Consider the following 24,260-nt stretch of genomic DNA (forward strand, 5'->3'; position numbering starts at 1 on the left):
TGTGTTTTGAGTTTCCTTTGATAAGGAATGTTCCTAAGTCGGGGGTAATGAAACGACTCGGAAAATTATAGGATGAACTCGAGACATGACATGTGAGTTAATGTGACTTTATGTTTATTACTAGACTGTTTTGTGACTTATTTGAGTGAGAAACCTAATATGCTAGCAAGGACCTAGACTAGAAAGATAGGGTAATGGAAATCATGTTCTTGGTGGGGCTTTTTGCAATGGGCAGCCTTGGTCACCCGATGAGATGGGTGAGTCGCCCAATAAATCCCCACCTCGCCTAGTGGACTTCCCATATAGTAAGACTATTGGAAAATTGTGCGAACCAAGTGTGCATTTGCCTAGTTTCTTAGTGTACTTGGCAAGCCCAAGGTTCCAAAGGGAGAACTAGGTACATGATCGCCAAATACCTTGACATGTCTCCCTTCTCCTCTCTAATCTCACAATGGACAATTCTTTTTGCAAGGTTACTGGAACAAAGAGAGAGCCAAGGGTGCACTTAATGAGTCGCTTAATGCACTTAGAGAGACCAATCGTCCAATGGGCGAACTAAAAAAGGGAAACACATAAATGGATTTTCGATTTTTTCAGAGTCGCCAATTAATTTTTTTAAGGAAAATCAAGAAAACTTATTTTTGAAACAATTAAAAAGAAAATCGTTTGAAAAAAGCCTATTTTAGGGTTCGTGATTCTAATTAGCGTCTTAGGAAGGTTTCAAAAAAAGCACCTAAGACGCTCCATTAACTACGGTTATTTGGCGAGTAACAATTTGACTATTTTTGTTTTAACCTTTGCAATTGGATTTTCTTAAGATTTTTATCTAGGCCAATTTTACATGTTTTGAAATATTTATAGTTTTAAGATTTCAATTTTAATCTTAGGTCTTGATAAAATGAAAGGCGTTCGACGGGGTTTGGAGCTTCTAATCCTAATCTAACGGCATTTAAATAAACATATAAGCAAACAGTAAAGAGAGAGAGAGGGAGGGAGAGACATTGGGTCCAAACTCGGGTTTTGTTCGCCTTGACCGAGTTTTGGACCCAACTTCTTTTGGGTGTTTGACCCATTTTCCGCACCTGTCCTAACTAAGCAGATAATAATACAAAGGAAATATGAAAAGTAAAGAAAACGATAAGGGCTTAGGCCCATTACAAATAAATACAAAGGAATAAAATAAAGGAAAGTCTTCTAATCCATTTTTTGATTTCTTCAAACTTCAGTCCTTGGAACTTTGAATCTATGCACCGGATTTGGGTGGAAGACTCGATAAAATTTGAGCCTTTACGGCTCGACGAGGGTGTGCAAAAGATGGAAATGAAGTGCATGGGACTCGCCGATAATTTCACATGCAAATAAAATGACAATAAATTAGCATATGAAGTGGTAAAATAATCAAACGAATCTTCGAGCAAAACAATCTTGAGCAAAACGAGAATAAGAAACAAACATACATCCCTTCAAAGCTTTGGGTTAAGCTGGAGCAAAATGACTTACAAGTAACTAGGTAAAGAAGTTAGTCATCCAAAATGATTGGAAGCATTTGAGATTTAGACTAGGAGAGAATTACCGACAGCAGATTAAAAACATAACCAAAACGATCACATGTCATTCTTAACATCATCTTGAAACACAGTGGAGAGAAGAGAAAAAGGAGATCATTATGCCATTGCCAAAGTTGAACGAACTTGAACTTATCAAGATAATATAAGGTCTATTCTAACTTTACTCTTAGGAAAAGCATAGAACAAGTTGATATAGAAACTAAGTAACAAGGCACGCTATTGTATAATATTCTAAGCACAATCTGGAAGTACATGCAACAATGAGATCACTCGAAAGTGACCATAGTTCGAACATATAGACGTTTCTGACCCATATGACGACTAAAATTCCGGTGAAGAAAAAGGTTAACAACATATACTTCAAACAAAAGTTCTATTAGAAAAGATTCAAGCGAGGAGAGGCTACAGATAACAATGCCATTTAAACCTTACTGCAACACATCCTAAGTACCAGAAGAAGCCATTTAGAGACAAAAAAAAAATCGAGAAAATAGTGTGAAGCAGGGCAAGAACAGACTGTACTCTAAAAAAACATAGAAACGCACAAACAATCCAAGTTCCATGACCGACAACACCGCACAGATCGCTAAAACACTAAAAGAAAACAATTTTGAAACAAAAAGCAAAAGAGAAAATTATACAAAGCCAAAGGGGTTAAGAGGCAGGCTAGATTGCCTTACAGCCCAACAGTAAGTGAACAACAACAAACGACTCACACGATCGAGAGCCAAACGAGTAAAACATTAGGAATAAGTTATGCTTCAAACGAGGTGAGTATTACCTTTCGGAGAGCAGCGAAACTGGGACGAGACGAGAAAAGGGGAATCAACACTAACACGAACTTAAAAGTCACGCTATGTTTCGCACGTTTGAACAAGAACGCCACCAACACTTGATGGAATGGTTTCTTCTTGTCCGAACCCTTCTAAGAAAACTCTCTGTTAATGCCTTTCTGATAAGCGGAAAATGTTATTAAAAGAGAATGAGTGTGAATGTCTTTTGGGGGATAACTCCTTCTTCTCGAAGGAAACTGATTTATCTTTATGATTTCCCAAGGGGTTTCAGCCAAAACAAACAAAAACCAACCCCTTCAACACTTTCTGAGGGGGTATTTATATGGGAAAATTAGGGTTCCTCAAGAGAAGGTCTAGAGGGACGATTTTTGAGGCCCATTTTTAATTCGAAATTCGAAAATCCCTCCCAAGCTGAAGGAATATCCCCTAGAGATCCGAATCTCCAACGGATGGGATTGAAGTGGACGGGTGAGATCAAGTCGTAGTACTTGCGAGTTACGTGGCGCAATCCCGCGACCAACGACAAACTTTCGGCCTCCTCTTCTGCTAGACCTGCGCGAGCGTATGCTTTGCAGATGAAAAAAATCCCAAAGAGCCGTTGCGCAGATCGCGTGGGAGAGAGGGAGAGAGCGAAGGACGAGAGCATGGGGGAGACGCGGGTGATTTCTTTTTCTGGAAATTTCTGCGCGTAGATACAGTTGCTGCGCCTTTTTTTTGGGTTTCGGGGCTGCGACTTTCTTGTTTCTTCTGGGATTCGCGTGGGTGAAGGGGTTGAAGAAAGAGGGGAGATGGGGGAGAGAGAGAGAACGTGGGAGGAGAGATGCGGGTTTCCGTTGGTAAGGGGCGCATGGTCTTCTGGGTTTCTGTTTCGGGAGGGGAGGGCTGCGTGGGGATTTGGATGAGGTAAGAGGAAGAAGGAAATGGGAAAAGGGAATTTGGGTCAGGTCAGGTCAGGTCAGACGGGAAGTGGGGTTGGGTCGGGTAATGAGTGGGACGGGTTGGGCTGGAGTGAAAAGGGGTTGGGTTTAAAATTAAGGGAGTTGGGCCTGGAAGATCTATTGGGCTGCTGATGTGGGAATTGGGTTGAGGGGTTTTTTATTGGGTTGGATTAGAAGGTGTTGGGCTGGAATAGTTGGAAAAGGCCCAAGCTGATTCTTCCAAATTAAAAGGGAAAATGAGTTCAAATTAATAAATAGCCAATTGATTTAAGACAAAACGAAATTGGTATAAATTTATTAACGAGCTTATTTATTTAATAATAAAATAGCGATTCAAAATATAATCGTAATTTAAAATAAACTAGTTTAATAGAATATTTTCTAAACTTAAGATATAGATATATATATATACATATATATACATATATACATATATATACATATATACATACATATATATATATATATATATATATTGAATAATCATAAAATATACTAATTATATACATTATTAAAGAAATTTATACCTTATCTAAAGTTATGCTAAAGGTAACCGGCGTAATATAAAGTTCATGCACTATATCATTATATTCGTACAATTTATAAAACTAATTAATTTAAATTATTCAGAAAATTTACGAAGCTCGATAATTGATTCATACCGGCGAGGGTCAAAATTGAGTGTCAACAACTGTCCCTCATTTTATTTGGGTTGATGCAAGCAACTCGAGGAAAATGAAATTGACCGAACCAATTTTGACCAACTCCATTCACTTTAAAAGGGAGGATTCGACAAAGGGTTTAGGGATTATGGCCGAACCCTTGAAAACGGGTTTCCTACATGTCTCATGCTATATGAGAATTCAAGCACTCGTAGTTTTATAAGCTTGATTTACCGCATGATTTGAAAGAATCAAAAGCCAACTCGATACCAAATTATGAAGGTATTGAAATGCTCGAGAATAGGATCGAGAACGAATGTTGTTATACAGCCGAGTTTTCAACATTGAATCCGCCTACATACCCTTAAATCTTCCGAATCAGGCTGTGTGTAGTTCGACTCGATTGGTGGAAAAGGAAATCTATTATGCTAGATAACCTTTGGTTTTGAACAAGTGACAAATTAATGAGTATGAAAAGGAGGCTATTGGCGTATTGTCACTCGGATTGGAAATTTGCTTCCGATAAATCGAAACTTCCGGATGCTAGACTGAAACTAACAGGACTTAACAAAAACCTGCGTGCTTCGAGGGGGTGGTTCGATTGTGGTGGAAGTCGCTCCTCTGCTCGCGTCCTAAAAGTATGGTGTTCCTCTTTGGACTGTTTCCCAGTTCGCTACTAAGAAAAAGTTCCACGTTGTGCTGCATCCTTTTTGATGTCGTCCGCACCTGTGGTTTTTGGAAAATTTATCCTTTTGGATGCTCTCGACAAAGACTGAGATAAAACTTGTCAGCTTAAAAAAATGCAATAAAATGGGAGACAGTGTCTTTTTACCACGTTGACACTTCGTTGATATCCTCAATATTCGTCGTCGACTCGATCGGTCCGACGTCCAGCAAATAAACCTTATGCTTTGTTTTGCGATATAATCTTCAATGTACTCTATATTTGATGTCGAAATAAATAAATAAATGCTGATGCGATATTGATCTCTCTTTTATGGTCATCTTCGATGCTCTTCTTGATGTTTATTTTTTTCTTTTCTTTTTCTTTTTTTTTCAAAAATAAAGGTTGCTGCTGAGGCCGATGGATAAATATTGCTCTTGGGATACATGATTTCCCTTTCTTTATCCATGTATGTCCTCTTGCGGGGCCTGAATATCTTCCCGCGATACGTAAGTTCCTGCGAGGTATGAAATCCTCTCACAATGCATAACTTTCAGTGAGACATGAAATCTTCACGTGATGCATAAATTTCAGCGAGGTATGAAATCTTCTCGTGATGCATAAATTCCGGCGAGGTATGAAATCTTCTCGCGATGTCTAAATCTCAACGAGGTATAAAGTCTTCCCGCGATGCATTAACTCCAGCGAGGTATAAAGCCTTCTCACGATATATAAACTTGACGAGGCATGAAATCTTCTCGTCGTGCATAAATTCAAGCGAGGTATAAAGTCTTCTCGCGATATATAAATTTGACGAGGCATGAAGTCTCCTTGTTAAGCATAAATTCCAGCGAGGTATAAAGTCTTCTCGTGATATATAAATTTGACGAGGCATGAAGTCTTCTCGTCGAGCATAAATTCCAGCGAGGTATAAGGTCTTCTCGCGATGTATAAATTTCACATTCGCGATGCATGATTTTCAACGAGGCATGGATTCTTCTCATGATGCATTAACTCCAGCGAGGTATAAAGCCTTCTCGCGATGTATAAATTTGACGAGGCATAAAATCTTTTCGTCGTGCATAAACTCAAGCGAGGTATAAAGTCTTCTCGCGATGTATAAATTTCAAATTCGCGATGCATGATTTTTGCGATGCATGACTCTTCGCAATGCATGATTTTCCGCGATGCATGATTTTCCGCAATGCATGATTTTCGCAATGCATAATTTTCACGATGCATGATATTCATGATGCCTGTTTTTCTGCAATGCATGATTTCCGCGATGCCTGTTTTTCTGCAATGCATGATTTTCACGATTCATGTTTTTCCGCAATCCATGATTTCCGCAATGCATGATTTTCTGCAATGCATAATTTTCGCGATGCATATTTTTCCGCAATGCATGATTTCCGCGATGCATTATTTTCCACAATGCATGATTTTTGCGATGCATGTTTTTCCGCAATGCATGATTTTCGTGATGCATGATTTTTGCGCAATGCATGATTTTCCGCGATGCATGATTTTTAACAAGTCATGGATGGCTCAATAATGTTCCAACTGTAACAAGGTGGATGGCTCGATAATGTTCCAACTGTAACAAGGTTGATAGCTCGATAATGTTCCAACTATAACGAGGTGGATGTCTCGATAATGTTCCAAATGTGACGAGGTGGATGGCTCGATAATGTTCCAACTGTAACGAGGTGGATGCTTGATAATAGTCCAACTATAACGAGGTGGATGGCTCGATAATGTTCCACTGTAACGAGGTGGCTGGCTCGATAATGCTCCACTGTAACGAGGTGGATGGCTTGATAATGTTCCACTGTAACGAGGTGGATGTCTCGATAATGTTCAAACTGTAGGGAGGTTGATGCTCGATAATAGTCCAATTGTAACAAGGTCGACGGCTCAATAATAATCCGACTGTAACGAGGTGGACGGCTCGACAATATTCCTACAAGATAAGAAGAAAATTGCTTATAAATCACTTAAGGCAATATAAAGAAATAGCGATAAAATGAGATGGAAGATTTTCTAGGTTTTTTTAGGAGTCCACGATGGGTGAAAGTGACGCCTTTCATCATTCTTGACAGCTTTATATAGCCATTTTTTTACTTCAATGTTCCTGTATCCAAAGAAAAATTCTTAGTTTGAAAGACTGATTTGTGTTGGTTTTTTCTCCATGCTCCTTCTTGCTGTTGGCTTGCACGCTTGCCCATTCTTTATATGAGATATTTGATGGTATTTTTTGAAGACCCTCCTCAAAAATTTGTCCCGGTCTAAAATATATAAGAACTCTCATAACTTGCTCTGTTAACTCTGAGGTTGCTCATTCTGGAATTTTGAGGCCCCTCCTCAAAATTTTGTCCCAGTTTACCTCAATAAGTAACAAATGACATTTGTGGAATTTTTGAGATCATCTCAAAAATTCTGTCCCAGTTGCAAGCTAGATTGTCGTAATTTTTGAGATCCACCCAAGGCTAATCTTCGTAGAATTTTGGTCTTCTATTTTTACTTTGTTAAAGAAGTCCAACTTCCAATGAATTTTTGAGATCCTTTCAAAAATTCTGTCCCACTTTCCATTATGAAGAGAAATGGAAATCTTACTGGGTATTATGACCGAGCCGTTGTGGCGCCTACGTATCCCGTTGGATAAGGAATCAGGTCAAACGTAGTTCCCCTCTCAAGGATTAACGAAAATAGGAAATTTTGATAATGAAATGACCGAGGCCGACATAGGCCACCAACGTATCTCATTCTCGAGAAATCAGGTCAAACATAGTTCAAACAAGCAATGTGCGATACATCTTCAAAAGAAAGGTAACAAAACTTTATATGCCAAATTTTGCAATGTTGGGCATTCTTCTTCTCGACCTTCGATGATGAATATCTTAAAACGGCTTAATTCAGAAATGTCTTGCACTCACTCTTGAGCATCAAATATATCATCCATTCAGGTAGTTTCCTCAATATTGATCAAGTTGTTGTTGATCATGTCTTGTATCTTGTGCTTCAAAGTTGAACAATTCTCTGTGTCATGTCCAACGGCTCCTGAATGATAAGCACATATGTTGTCAGCTCTCTAAAATTTCCCTAAAGGATTGGCAGGTCTTCCTTCTATAGGATAGAGCATACCCATTGCTTTCAACCTTTAATAAAGTTGAGTTTGAGATTCCCTTAATGGTGTAAATACTTTAGGAGTCTTTCTGAATTTTAGGCGAGGAAATTTTTCCTGATTGACATTATGGCTTTGATATTTCCTTTGAGAAGCTGACCTTATATGAGTAGCCGTGATCATACTTACCTCCTCCACTTTTCCTTTTGATTTATCCATGACAGTAATCTTGGCAGATTTTCCATTAGATCGCAATGAGGTAAATTTTGTGAGCTTTCCAGTCTTGAAAACATCTTCCAAAGCTTCTCCCACTTTGACAATCTCGACAAACTTTTGTCCCATCATGCACAACATTCTTTCATAGTACTCAGTCTCTTGGGTATGAATGAACATTTCAGTGATCTCACGTTCGTACATTGGAGGGTGAACTCTTGCGGCCTCTTTTCTCCAACGAAAAGCGTACTCTCGATAATGTTCTGTATACTTCTGTTTGATCTTCTCCAGGTAGTAGCGATCTGGAACATCTTCTACATTGTATCCAAATCTTTTCGTGAAAGCCTTTGCGAGTGCATTCCAAGTTTTCCATTATTTCAGCTCTTGTGATGTAAGCCACTCCAGAGCTTCTCCATTTAGACTTCGACCGAAGAGACGCATCAATAATGCTTCATTTTTACCAACTCCCACGAGTTGATTACAATAAACTTTTAGACGTGCTAGAGGATTTCCTGTTCTGTTAAAAGTGAAAAACTTTGGCACTTTTAACCCTTCCGGGAGGTCGAGATTTTGGTGGATGCATAAATCCTTATAGCTCAACCCATCGACTACGGAAATATAGTGCAACTCCTTCATGGCTTTCTTGATCTCTTCTTTCATATTCAGCTTGACTTCCTCTTCTTTTGACATCCACTCTCTCTCTTGTTCTTTCTAGTGATCATGCTCGGAACAGTCGACATAAGGTTCGTTTGAAGTTGGGATTTGGAAAGTAGTCTTTTGAGATATAGGTGGAACAATGGAGGGATTATGGGTATTTTGAGTGGCTTGATACTTTTGAGGGAAAGTTTGAGGATCAGTATTTTTGTTTTGAAGATGGGGGAAGGTTTGATCATCGTTCGTATTTTTTTTTTGAGTGAGTTGAAGGATTTGATTGGTATTGTGAGGATGATGTGGTGTTTGGCACGATGTAGTGTCGTGACGGGGATTGAGGGTAGTTGAGTCAATGGTTGGAGGATTTTGAGAGGGGTTAGAGAGAAGGTTCTGAACATGTTCCGCGCTGGGTGGAGGAAGGTGGAGTGGAGGTCTTCCATCTCTTGGAGGGTTGAAGGATTAAACTGGATTAGGCGAATCTTGCATTCTTTGCATTTCAACCCTCATTTCGGCGATTTGTTGCATCAACTGCATAACCAATTCATTTTTATCAGCGGCGGGGGGTTGATCCACGGCAACATCATTCATGTCAATCTCATCATTGTTGTCCCCCATTGTTGTCTTTTCTTTTTGCAAATTTGATCGGGGAAGGAATCTTTGAGGCCTTAAACCTCGGATGATAAACTAACTTACCAACACTGATCAGTTTTAAATACCTGTTAATGAAAAACTCAAATGACCAATATGTTAGTGCCTAGAGGTTGTAAGTAATACAAGATATCACATATGTGTGTAAACACATAAGAGTTGCTTTATCCGGAGATAAACTTGCTCACCAATATAGGAAAACCAATACAAAGAAATGGTTAAATAGACAGGATTTTGTCTACTTGACTTTGGGATTAGTGAATAAAAATGTCGACTTGAGTCGAAATAAAGTTGACGGTATTTTTCATTACCGTACTTTGATTTTTGATTGAGATGTAACTCCAATTCCCTTGTAAGAGTCAGAAAAGATAAAGTTTCCCAAAATTATTTTGATTTGAAATGCTGAATCTTTTCAGATATTAAAGTAGTACTAAAGAAAAATGATGATTGATTTTTTTTCCAGGAAACTAAAGACTCGAAGAGTATTTGGACGCACTTTTGATAGTGACTTGATATTTGTGCTTACGCTTTTAAAACAATTTGAAGAAACGTGAGCTAGAACATCTCCAGATAAAACAACATATTCACATAAGCAGTTATAACACATAAAGATTTATTGCGCGTTCTAAGCAGATATGTGACCCTTTTGTGCCAAGGGTGGGCCTAGCGATTTGAGGGATGTATACGTCATTTGAAAACCGTATATATCCTTCAAATTTAAACAGATAAATATGAACGTCCATTTAGGCTGTGGGACGTTTTGGACTCAAGGCGGTCTACTAATGGTCCCAACACGCCATGGGTATTGGGTTATCTTAGGCAAATGCGCTATTTCGGGATTTGGTTTAGCTCTATCCTAGGTTTACTAGAATTGTTTTCCAATTGACGGTTACCCGAGTCGGACAAACATCGGGGTGCACCTATCGCACAACGCCGGATGACCGCATTCCGACTATTTGTTCGATACTCCTAAATGATTTCTTGGGTATATCTGAGAGAAGTCGCGGTAAGCCGCGTAACTTCTGTTTTCTAATGCATCTATTTGCCGTTTGGCGAATGTTATGCCATGAAATGCAATTTCTAACAACTTAAACAAATAATCTGTTATTACAAATAGTCAAATAAAGTTAGTATTTAAGGTTAGAATCCTCCGTCCCCAGCGGACTCGCCATTTCTGTTTTATCGAAAAAAATATGGTTTCGAAAAGGGTTCGTTTTATTTTAAAGGATTTTTGACTTTTTCGGAGTCGCCACTTAATTTTTTAAGTAAAATCAAGAAAACTTATTTTTCAAACAATTAAACAGAAAATCGTTTGAAAAAAAAATTAGGGTCCGCGATTCCTATTAGTGTCTTAGGAAGGTTTTGAAAAAAGCACCTAAGACGCTCCGTTAACTACGGTTATCCGGCGATTAACAATTTGACTATTTTTGTTTTAACCTTTGCAATTGGATTTTCTTAAGATTTTTATCTAGGCCAATTTTACAAGTTTTGAAATATTTATAGTTTTAAGATTTTAATTTTAATCTTAGGTCTTGATAAAATGAAAGGAGTTCGACGGGGTTTGGAGCTTCTAATCCTATTCTAAAGGCATTTAAATAAACATATAAGCAAACAGTAAAGAGAGACATTGGGTCCAAACTGGGGTTCTGTTCGCCTTGACCGAGTTTTGGACCCAACTGCTTTGGGTGTTTGACCCATTTTCCGCACCTGTCCTAACTAAGCATATAATAATACAAAGTAAATATGAAAAGTAAAGAAAAAGATAAGAGCTTAGGCCCATTACGAATAAATACGAAGGAATAAAATAAAGGAAAGTCTTCTAATCCATTTTTGGATTTCTTCAAACATCACTCCTTGGAACTTTTAATCTATGCACCGGATTTGGGTGGAAGACTCGATAAAATTTGAGCCTTTACGACTCGACGAGGGTGTGCAAAAGATGGAAATGAAGTCCATGGGAGTCGCCGATAATTTCACATGCAAATAAAATTACAATAGATTTAGAATATGAAGTGGTAAAATAACCAAACGAATCTTCGAGCAAAACAATCTTGAGCAAAACCGAGAATAAGAAAAAAACATACATCCCTTCAAAGCTTTGGGTAAAGCTAGAGCAAAATTACTTACAAGTAACTAAGTAAAGCAGTTAGTCATCCAAAATGATTGGAAGCATTTGAGATTTAGACTAGGGGAGAATTACGGACAGCAGATTAAAAAGATAACCAAAATGATCACATGCCATTCTTAAAATCATCTTGAAACACAGTGGAGAGAAGAGAAACAGGAGATCATTATACCATTGCCAAAGTTGAACGAACTTGAACTTATCAATATAACATAAGACCTATTCTAACTTTACTCTTAGGAAAAACATAGAACAAGTTGATATAGAAACTAAGTAACAAGGCACGCTATTGTATAATATTCTAAGCGCAATCTAGCAGAACATGCAACAATGAGATCACTCGAAAGTGACTATAGTTTGAACAGATACACGTTTCTGACCCATATGACGACTAAAATTCCGGTGAAGAAAAAGGTTACGAACATATACTTCAAACAAAAGTTCTATTAGAAAAGATTCAAGCGAGGAAAGGATACAAATAACAATGCCATTTAAACCTTACTGCAACACATCCTAAGTACCAGAAGAAACCATTTGGAGACAAAAAAAAATCGAGAAAATAGTGTGAAGAAGGGCGAGAACAGACTGTACGCTCAAAAAACATAGAAACACACAAACAATCCAAGTTCCATGACCGACAACACCGTACAGATCGCTAAAACACTAAAAGAAACAATTTTGAAACCAAAAGCAAAAGAGAAAATTATACAAAGCCAAAGGGGTTAAGAGGCAAGCTAGATTGCCTTACAACCCAACAGTAAGTGAACAACAACAAACGACTCACACGGTCGAGAGCCAAACGAGTAAAACATTCGGAATAAGTTATGCTTCAAACGAGGTGAGTATTACCTTTCGGAGAGCAGCGAAATTGGGACGAGACAAGCAAAGGGGAAGCACTACTAACACGAACTCAAAAAATCACCCTCTGTTTCGAACGTTTGAAAAAGAATGCCACCAACACATGACGGAATGGTTTCTTCTTGTCCGAATCCTTCTAAGAAAACTCTTTGTTAATACCTTTTTAATAAGCGGAAAATGTTATTAAAAGAGAACGAGTGTGAATGTCTTTTGGGGGATAACTCCTTCTTTTCGAAGGAAACTGATTTATCTTTATGTTTTCGCATGGGGTTTCAGCCAAAACAAAAAGAAAACCTACCCCTTCAACACTTTCGCAGGGGGTATTTACAGGGGAAAATTAGGGTTCCTCAAGAGAAGGGCTGGAGGGACAATTTTTGAGGCCCATTTCGAATTCGAAATTCGAAAATCCCTCCCAAGCTGAAGGAATATCCCCTTGAGATCCAAATCTCCAACGGATGGGATTGAAGTGGACGGGCGTGATCAAGTCGTAGTACTTGCGAGCTACGTGACGCAATCCCGCGACCAATGACAAACTTTCGGCCTCCTCTACTGTCCGACCAGCACGAGCGTACGCTTTGCAGACAAAAACGACCCCAAAGAGCCGTTGCGCAGCAAGGGTGGAAGAGAGGGAGAGAGCGAAGGACGAGAGCGTGGGGGAGACGCAGGTGATTTTTTTTCTGGAAATTTCTACGCGTAGGTAGAGTTGCTGCACCTTTCTTTTCTTTTTTTTTGGGTTTCGCGGCTGCTGCTTTCTTTTTTCTGCTGGGAGTCGCGTGGGTCAAGGGGTTGAAGAAAGAGGGGAGATGGGGAGAGAAGGAAAGAACGTGGAAGGAGAGACGCGGGTTTCCATTGGGAAGGGGCGCGTGGTTTTCTGGGTTTCTGTTTTTGGAGGAAAGGGCTGCGTGGGGATTTGGATGAGGGAAGGGGATGGGTCGGGTCTGGTCGAACAGGAAATGGGGTTGGGTCGGGTAATGAGTGGGACGGCTTGGGCAGGAGTGAAAAGGGGTTGGGTTTAAAATTGAGGGATTTGGGCCTGAGAGATCTATTGGGCTGCTGATGTGGGAATTGGGTTGAGGGGTTTTTTATTGGGTTGGATTAGAAGGTGTTGGGCTGGAATAGTTGGAAAAGGCCCAAGCTGATTCTTCCAAATTAAAAGGGAATATGAGTTCAAATTAATAACTAGCCAATTGATTTAAGGCAAAACGAAATTGGTATAAATTTATTAACGAGCTTATTCATTTAATAATAAAGTAGCGATTAAAAATATAATTGTAATTTAAAATAACCTAGTTTAATAGAATATTTTCTAAACTTAAGATATACATATATATATACACATATATACATATATACATATATATATATTTATATTGAATAATCATAAAATATACTAATTATATACAAAGATATACATATATATACATATAGATATATATATATATATATATATATATATATATATATATATTGAATAATCATAAAATATTCTAATTATATACAATATTAAAAAAATATATACCTTATCTAAAATTATGCTAAAGGTAACCGACATAATATAAAGTTCATGCACTATATCATTATATTCGTACAATTTATAGAACTAATTAATTTAAATTATTCGGAAAACTTACGAAGCTCGATAATTGATTCATACCATCGCGGGTCAAAATTTGGTGTCAACAACTGTTAGAACTTGTAAGGTCAACTTCAAATGCTGGTATATCTTAGATCAATACTAATTAGGTGGAACTTTACCTATCACATTAAACGTCTCTGAGTCCTCTTTCTATCGCAATCATGTTTGTCGAAATATGAAATAAGGGTAAAAATTTATGCTCAAATAGTGAAGCACTGCCGATTCTTGGAGATTCTTCTATAATGGGCATAATTAAGGTGCATTAGCAGAGTCTCCTAGTTCCCTTAACAAGTAGTGTTATGTCAAAGAGTGATCTACAAAGTGGGGAATGTATGTTTTAAGTATTCAGGTGGGTTCTTTAAGTAGTCTTTCCGAAACATAAACCAAGACTTTCCCACTCTTTTCCTAACAAGTATTTAAAATTTTTATTACCTAAATCCTTTAATTTAAGTCACTCAGATTAGAATTAAAAGAAACCCATACCCTCTTAAATATTTATCTCATTAGAATTCTTCAATTACATGAGAAGAAGAGAGAAATTGAAACTAGGGTTTGATAATCTCAGAGTGGTTCTTCCTCAAATTTCTTGTGGATTCTTAATGAAGGTATGGTTACCCTTCATGTAGATTTAGTTTTAACCGTATAGTCGATTTCAAAGATGTTTTCAAGCTTTTTTTTAACTAACAACTTAGATTTCATGGAAACTCATTGGTTCTTGCATCAAACATTTTCAAATGATAAACTATGATGATATTGATGTTTACTTGATGGTTTATGATGGAAAAATCTATGAACCCATATTTCTCTAAATTCCTAAATTTGACCTTATGAAGTGGGTTTGATTAATATGAATAGATGATGATGTATTCATGTGTAGAATAATATATATTTTTGATTTGTATCATTATCAAGTGTTTGTGATTAGAGGAATTGAGATTATAGACTTGAAAGGGGAATGTTTGACCTAATTTCATGTGAATGTAAAATTGATATAGAATTGTGATAATGTCCATGAAGGCATATGGTGTGGCAGTAAAGCATTATCATGAGATTGTATTGAAGCACTTGATGTAAAACAAGCATGTGAAATAAAGGACAGACTGATCAATTTATATAGAATGTGAATGCACTGTGATTGAAAGTATGCTCCTAATAAATACAGTTCTTATTCTTGTATAAATTAATGTTAAGTTATATGTGCCTTGAATTAGTAGGCTAGTGCATTCTTTTCTACACTGGAATGTATTTTGATTTAGATGTCTAAATGCATAAATGGCTAGTATTCATTAAATCTCGATATCGTGCCCTTTCACTAAATGAATAAATGATTTCTAGACTATGTGTTGAAAAGGCAGACCTAAGCTTAGTGCCCCTTTATGATGGGTCTAGAACCATATGTGAATGATGAACTTTGTATCGGTAGGCCCAATATGTAAGGCAACCTTCTTTGAAAGTCAATGAGCTATCCTTAATGAACCTTGATAGGTAGACCTATTGGTTGTAACCCTTCTTGGTAAAAGTAATATGAGTTGGTAGACCAAATGTCGGTGCTTTATTTTTTTCACAAATGTGAATAAAAATAATCTATGGGAAATAAGGGTAAGCAACGAGGGGATATGGTAAAAATTATGGTTGTATCCGAGTGAGAGGCTATAGAACAATGTACGTTTTTGGAACTAGAAAAACTCTTTAGGGTGTGTGGGGATAGAACACCGGACTCCATGTCCAGCGTTCATGGACCCTGTCGGTTAATTCCTATTCCTATCATTTAAGATGCGCACTCTAGTTACTTGATAGGTTCTATAACGTGCAGGTAGTAGTTTGAGATGTTATCTACACATTGGACGAGTATGCTTTAAAGGTTCTTGAGTGAGTTCCTTTAGTCTTGATGACTAATATGAAGGTCCTCTAAATAAAGTTAATAATGAATGGTCTATTTATTTTTCTATATTGTGATGTATGTTTCTCCTATATTGATGAAACGAGTTACATAGCATGTTATGTTGAAAAAGAAAGCATCTTGTCTAAATGTATCCTTGAGGAACACTTAGTTGTGAAATGAAGAAGTAGTATGGGCTGCCACTTTATGACTTACGTAAGGGTGACTTAGAGTAACTTTTGATAGAAGTCCTACTATGATGAAATGATCTACTTAATGTGTGTGCCCTTGCGTTTCAAGTTTGTACTAGTTGAAGTATGACTACTTAAGTTTAAAAGGGTAAATGTAATGACTTGAATGAGATATTGTTAGTTGCATGTTTGTTGTGACTTATGCTATGCCTTTATTGTTCAAGTGTTCATGAAGCTTTACAAAATGACATAAAAGAATGACATTCAGCAAAATGTCCCTCGTTGGCATATTTTTGCATGGTCATAATACTTAGGGCTTAATTGTGATAATAACATCTTCTACATTTTTTTAGTAAAATGTGTAAGTTTAAAGTGCTAGGTGTATTCTCTAGTTGAAGACTTGGATCTCCACTCTCCAATACTTGGTCCATCCTCAGGGATTCGAGGGAAAGTAAATTCTTATATTTCCTTGTTAGGTAATAGATTCTTAGTAGTTTATTTCGATTGTAATGGTTTGTGTCCTCATTAAATTTATTTGATGTCTAAGATTACTATGTTGAGACTTGGTATTTCTTTGTTTTATAAAAGAGTTTTCTATTGTTCACTTTACTAAGGACTGTTTCAATTTCGCACTATTTTTATTGCCTATGTGATGAATGAACGCTAAGAGGCTTGTATGAAATACCATCATGGTAAAGTACGCCTTGTTACGACTTGCTAGTACTCTCGGGTCGTTAAAAAGAGAGGCACTGTTTTCTTGGCTAGTGGTAGTCTTGGCCATTGGACTTTGTTTGATCCCTTTCGCTTGGCACTTTCCTCTTGGATTAGCCTCACGTTGGCACCATATCATTCATAAATGACTTGTTAACACTCGGGGAGTCATTTTTACGATTTTTAGTCATACACTTAGTCTCTAGTTTAAACTATCAGTTTGCCTGGATATTATAGATACTGTCAATCATGGCTGCCTTAGCTTCCAAAGTATGTCTATCTATCGAGTGACTTTTCCTCAAAACCTTTACATAAATGATTTTCTTAATTTTAAACCTACCAATAAATGTCCAATAATTTTAACTAGAACCTCTTCATAGGTGAGGCTATCCTTCACAACAACACTTTCTAAAGGTATTATCAAATCCATATCACCAACACTGTCCAAAGTTATTATCGAACCTGGATCACACACACACTCCTTCAATAAGGTAATGTGAAAGAGTGGGTAAACAAATGTTAATCTTGGTGCTAGATATAACTCATTCGAAAAATCTCTATCACCTTTTATGATTCTGTAAGGACCTACATACTTAAAATTGGGCTTCCGTTTATTACAAAATATCATCACCTCTCTTTATGGGTAACAAATTTATAAAACCAATCAGTGATTTCCAACTCTAAGTCCTTTCTCTTTATATGTGCATAGTACTTCTGATAGCTTTGAGTTTGTTTTAGTTTATATTTGTTAAAATTAACTTCCTCCATCGACTCATGATCCAAATCTCACCTTAATAAAGTTGCATATCCCACTTTGAATGAACAAAAAAGGTCTTGTATCTACGCCAATACAATGCATCAGAATTGCTCATCTTAATACTAGAATAAAAGGTATTATTAAAGGTGATTTCGATAAGAGGTAGGTCATTATCCCAAATGCTCCTTAAATCTAAAACTAATACTCTCGACATGTCCTCTAAGGTCTTTATATCTAGGATTAAAATGTTGTACTGAGATTCACTTGATTAAAAAGCCCTTTTTGAAATGAATTCAACAAAGGAGAGGTAAATGGAGGACCCCCAATATGTGATGATAAATAAAAGGGAACCCCATGCAACCTTAGTAACTCACTAGTTTAATGTCTTGTAAAATCCGCAACTTAATTTATAGTCTTGACAGCCAACAAGTTAGTTGACTTATTGACTTTGTCAACTATCACACAAATCGAGTCATATTTTTTCGAGTAAGATGTGAACCCATAACAAAATCCATGTTTAGCATTTCCCACTTTGATGTAGGAATGTTAATATCGTGAGTCACACCTACTCATTTTTGATGTTCTACTTTAACTTTTTGACAGTTAGGACACTTAACCACAAAATCTATGATGTTTTTTTTATGTTGTTGCATAAAAAGACTTCTCAGTGATTACGATACATCTTCGTTTCACTTGGATAAATATAACATGTGGAATTATGTGCTTCTGTAAGGATTTGCTTCCTCAAATATTCTACAATAGGAAGAAATAAGTGACTTTAGTAACAAAGCACAAGATCACCCCTTTCATATAATACCACAAACGGATTTACTGAACCTTTCAACTATTGTATTATAGGATCAATATCAATTTTTAACTTAACCTCCACTACTAATGAAGATTCTGACTAATTCTGAACTATCACACGAGTGAACATCCTTTGATAATTGTTTCTTCTCTTCCTGAATATGTGCTAGACTACCCATTGATACTCTGCTGAGGGTGTCAACCAATATATTTGACTTACTCGAATGATAGAACATATTCATGTCATAGTGTTTAGGAAATTCAATCCATCTCCTCTGATGAATATACAACGTTTCAGGTTGAACACATACTAGAGGCTCTTATGATATGTGAACAAATCAACATTAAAACCAAACAAGTAGTGTCCCCAAATTATTAGGGATAACGCTAAAGCTTGAATGTCAAGGTCATGAGTTTGGTAGTTCTCCTCGTAGACCTTATGCTTTTAAGAGTTAGCTATGACCTTACGTTACTACATCAACATATAACATGGCTGACCCTAGATTGATCAAAATAAACTACCATAGCGTTTAACAAATTTCATAGAGTCAAGACAAGAGTTGTAGTCAACATGTCTTTAGTTATGACAAGATTTTGTCATGCTCATCGGACCACTAAAACTTCACCTTCTTATCTGTCAACTTTATTAATGGGGAAGTTATGGATAAAAATCCTTTAATAAACCTATGTTATTAACCAGAAAAATTCTAAAAACTTCTAATATTAGTTTCTATGGTGGGTTTGATATAATGTTGTGGTGCCTCATTTTTGTGGCAACCCACTACGATTCCTTTGCAAGATACCACATGACTAAGGAAAGATACAACTTGTTATAAAAATTCAAATTTGATGAACTAAGTGTATATTTGGCGATCTTTGAAAATTTGTTGAACAACTATCAGATGAGTCATATGCCCTTCCTTACTCCAACAGTACATGAGGATATCATCGATAAAGATGGTGATTTAAAGTCCAAATATTGTTTGAAAACCCTATTCATTAAGTCCATGAAAACTGCAAGATCATTGATTAGTCTTAAATACATAAATGCAAAATTCATATTGACTATATCGAGTACTGAAGGTTATCTTTGGGAATTTACTATCTTCGAACTCTATGATTATAGCTGAATATGAGGTCTATTTTAGAAAATAAACTAGCACATTTGGATGAGATACTTATTCTTCATTTTTACTATGTTCATATGACTATAATGAATGCATATTATGAGATAATTATTTTTCCTTCTTCTGAACAACATTAGAGCACCACATAGAGATATAGTGTGTTAGATGAAGATCTTTTATAAAAGTTCATTAAACTTTTTTTTAAAATTTGTTTAGATTAAATTGATACATAATGTAAGGAGGAATCAAGATAGGCATTCTATATGGAAGCAGATTTATTCTGATGTGATAACCCTTTCGGGACTCTCGGAAGATCTTTTGAAAAAACTTCTGGCAACACTTCTAGAAAATCATTTACGACTACGGCTGACTCAAGAGTTGGGGTTTCAAAGTATTAATCCTTAACCAGATTAAAAAAATATATATACCTATTAGAAATCAGTTTCATAACATTAAGGTAATAGATAACATGACAAAAAGGAATTAGTTACTATCCTTCAACTCTTATATTGTCTCATTCGGTTTCTAAAATTGATATCCTAGTTTTGTAATCGACTTAGTCATAACAAGAATGTAACAGATCCATGCCAAAATAATATATAAATCTATTATTTCTTACTCTACAGGGTTTGTTGAGGTTCCTGTCTCAGAAATAGTGATAGAGCAATTTCTGTGTGCCCATCTACCTATAACTTGGTCACAACCCAGAGTATAGACTCATACGGAGTGAAAAAAGGAAAGTGTAGCCCATGGATATAACTTTGAATAAATGTTCTAAATGGATGACTTGCGAAAAACTATTGACCACATTAGGAGAATCTTCTTTTTCATCGCAAGCTTGAAAAGCATACAATGTTATATGACACTGACCACCATCTCAACTAGATGAAGCACCTTGCTGATTAGGGAGACCAGTTAAAGCTGCTGATGTTATAAATAGAGACATGTGACCTCTTGTATTTTACTTGAAGAGGAGCAATCCTTCAACCCATGACCTGACTAACCACACCCAAAGAACCCTTCTATGACTGCATGACTCTCTCTTGGATGATTCTTACAACACTTTTGACATGTTGGGAAATTTTGGTTACGTGAAGCACTCCCTTGTGACTTAGATTCTAATGCTATCCCTTCCCCCTTTCTGATCATGTTGAAACATGGGGGACGAAGCGCTATCTTATGAACGTGTTGGGGTTGTAGACCTCTACTGAAACAGTGAGCGATTTCTACTACCTGGCATCTTCTGAGAGTACTCATCGTTATGCATCCTACCCTTATTGGTATCATTGTCCATTTACCAACGCGTATCTCACTAAACCTCCGAAGAATGAATCATTAGTTTGAAGATATTCATATCTGTAAATAACATGGCCTTTCCCCACTCAGTATTCACCAGATAGGGTACTTCAAACAAGAACCTGCTCATTTGTGCTTCTAAAATCGTTAACCATATGTCAAGCATACCTGGAGAGTTGCGTGAACTTCAGCTTGTATTATTGGACGACAATAGAACCCTACTTCATGTTCATGACTAATTAGTACTTAGCCTCCCTAAACACTCTCGAGACGAACCTACCCAAAAAATCTCAAGCAAAGTGTTATGTCACAGGAGCTGCATCCACACCCCAGTTGTTTTTCCATTATGTGAAAAAAATAGGACATCATCCTTAAAATGGTAGGATGCCCAATCCACCTTATCAGTACTGTCACTTGCATTACAAAAAGAATCTTCATGACCTCATTAATGAAGTTATGTGGTTCCTCACCTACCTACGACCCTAGAAACTTAGAAGGAAACATATGCATAAAATCTCGAACAATGGTTATAGCTAATCAACCATCAAGGTTTTCCTAAACTGGTGTACGTTGATTGTTTTAGATAGATAGGTTTGAGACAAAAGCTAGGTTGCATTCTAAAATTTTGCATTTGTAACCTCATTTTTCGGGACTAGAGGAGCTGTGTTAGCAATTTATGTATTAGTTCTACAAGGAGTCATGATATAAAATGCATAACAATGGATTACAAAGGAAAAGTTGAATTACACACCGTGCACAATAAAATTAACAAAATAAGAGAAAATTCTTAGAACACCAAGTAACCTCTATGTTATAGGTGTTGTGAGCTACACACACATGCAAGAAGTAGTGCCTAGAGCGTATCTTAGACACCCTAAGACTGTTGAACTGATTCTCTCATATGATGTTTTTCACATCCAATGGATACCCCAGACACTTATCACGATACCTATGATTATGAGTGACCCCAAGCGAACCTTGAATTTGGCAGATAAAAGGCGTACTAAAAAAATAACTACTTAAATCATGTACTATGCGGAAGCTAAAAGAAGAGGATATTTTGAATGTGGAAAACCCAATTAGTCTAACTATTTGATATATCATAAGATATTTATTATGACTACTACAACACATAACAACTTGAGTTGAAACTAATATATTCCCTAAAAAGCGTCTAAAAGAATTGAGTTTCTAGGACATGCCCCTATCTAACTCTATCAAGACCGAAAACTTAAGTAAAGACCTAAAAGTAAAAAATGTGTATTTTCCTCGAAGTATGAGAAATCACAACTAAATTTTATGAATTCAAACTGGAGATGGACTAAGTGTGATATGGATGCTTAATTCCTAAACCTATATCATAAAACAATGTAGTACAAAAGTATGTGTCAGTAATTTAAATGAACAGAGCATATAGGATGTGTATATATATAAGCTAAAAAAAGTAATAAATTGTTTTGAAGCAAAATTAAACTAAACTGGATGGAATAAACAAGTACTAATCATGAAGCTAACAGGCTAAATTATATAGTGATGTAAATGCTAAATTATGTAAATGCAATAACATTCTTACCGTGGGAGGTTCGGTTAACCAACGTAAACCATGTGAGCCCTTTTTAGGGGTATAGGGTTGACTATGGTGTGGTCACTTAAACGAATGCCTAAAAAATAGGACTTATGAACCGATGTAGGAACGTAGTTTAGGGATTTAAGGGTAACTAAACTATAATCCAACTAAATTCTAAGTCAATTCCCAGATGAATACGAGAAGCTTAAATGGAGTGAAATAATTAGTAGCTCAAAGAACTAATATGCTAACTGAGAATGCAACATATATATAATGAAGATTTGCATTTCAAACATTGAGGAAAGATTTAGTCTTATTTTCCTTCCATGTATAATTCGTGATATCTTATAAATTTATACATCCTAGGGTTCTGGGTCGTTCATGTTACTATACTAATTCACGAACAAATCTTCAAAATCTAGAAACCATAGATCTCAAAAGTTTATGAGATATAAAAGAACTAACTAAATTTAAGGGACCTTATAAGTCAAATAAACAAAAATGTAAAATCGAACATAAATGCTGATGAAAACTAAACATAAATTCTTTTGATTTGGGGGCTGAACTTGAGGAAAACCTCTACTTGTTCTTGCGAGAAATTATCGCCTCTATGTAAGCTTTTCTTTTTATGTTGGATGATATAAGGAAAATGAGGGTCCTAGGCTATTTCATATTAAATAATACGGCTTAGAGTGAGTAAACAAATGTAATTTAGGTATAAAATAACAAAATTTAACTGCATAACTTATACGGGAAAACAAAGAAACTACCGTGACTTAAAAGATTATAGTTCTCTTTCACAGGCCCATTCATGGAATTTATGAAGCACCACAGGTCGTATGGGAAACCGTGGTTTCTCATAGAATTTGAATTGGTACAGGGTCATTTTTTAAATGACATTTAACAGACCGTGTGGGGTTTTACGGACAATCTAGTGGTCTGTGGTCCCTCACAAGTCATTCGGTAGTTTTATTTGTTTTTCAACGCCAACTTGGAAGCTCGTCTTGAGTTCCATGAAACATGTAGTGTTCCTGTTCCTCCATCTTGTTATTCAGTGTGAGACCCAATGAGGGTGACGCATCATGGTCTTATTCACGACACATGCCCTGCTACGGGGTCAACCATTTCCCTCTTGTTCAGTCTAAGGTGTTATAGCTTAGTTACGTTTATTATGATTTTTACATTACATTAGGGTGATATACTTTATTCTTTCTATAATTCCATTTGTTATCGTTATCTTTGGTTTTTAGTTTATCTTGTCTTGGTGGGACAAAAAGAATGATACCAAACTATGTAGGAATGCATGCCAAATATTTCGTATTATCATGTTTGTAATAATGGTAGGAAGACATATGAAATGACATCATAAAGGTTATAACCTTATTTAATGAAGTCGTGATATTCAATTGGCCTTGTTCATTATGCTATGTGGTTGTTAATGAATGTTTGTATTTACTTGTTAGCTTGGGAACAACACTGGTAGACTAACAATGGATGAATCGGATACCATATTGGTAAACTAATTATGTATGCTCGCATACCATGTCGGCACATTAACAGCCAGAGTTCGTTTTCTGTGAGATTTTCATGTATGTGATTTTTAGTTCGTTGAGATGACCCAATATTTTCGTTGTGATCATATGAGAGATGCACTTATACATTATTTGACCCAAGCGTTGTTGTTTCAAATTACGTGACTCAGAGTCTATGTAGTTTATAATTGTTGTTATGTTATACATTGTTCTATGTTACAATATTGTACTGACTGTTTACATCCATATATTTCTCTCCATGTGATCCCACTAGTACTTTATGGTTTGTGTACTGGTATCCATGTTCTTTTTCATGTTGAGTAAAAGACCTCTTCCGGCGGTTATTTTGAGACCTTTGTTGAGAGATATCTAACTTCTAGTCCAAGGGTGAGTTCCATCTTTCAGGATACCATGGATTCTTCTAAATCTTCTTATCCATTAATTCAGGCATAGGCTTCTATGTTTTAGTCAATGTTCAGTGTGGAGGTTGCGTCTCATGTTTAACTATTTCG

The sequence above is a fragment of the Solanum lycopersicum genome, chromosome 1 (assembly GCF_036512215.1).
Source record: "Solanum lycopersicum chromosome 1, SLM_r2.1".
Classification (NCBI taxonomy): domain Eukaryota; kingdom Viridiplantae; phylum Streptophyta; class Magnoliopsida; order Solanales; family Solanaceae; genus Solanum; species Solanum lycopersicum.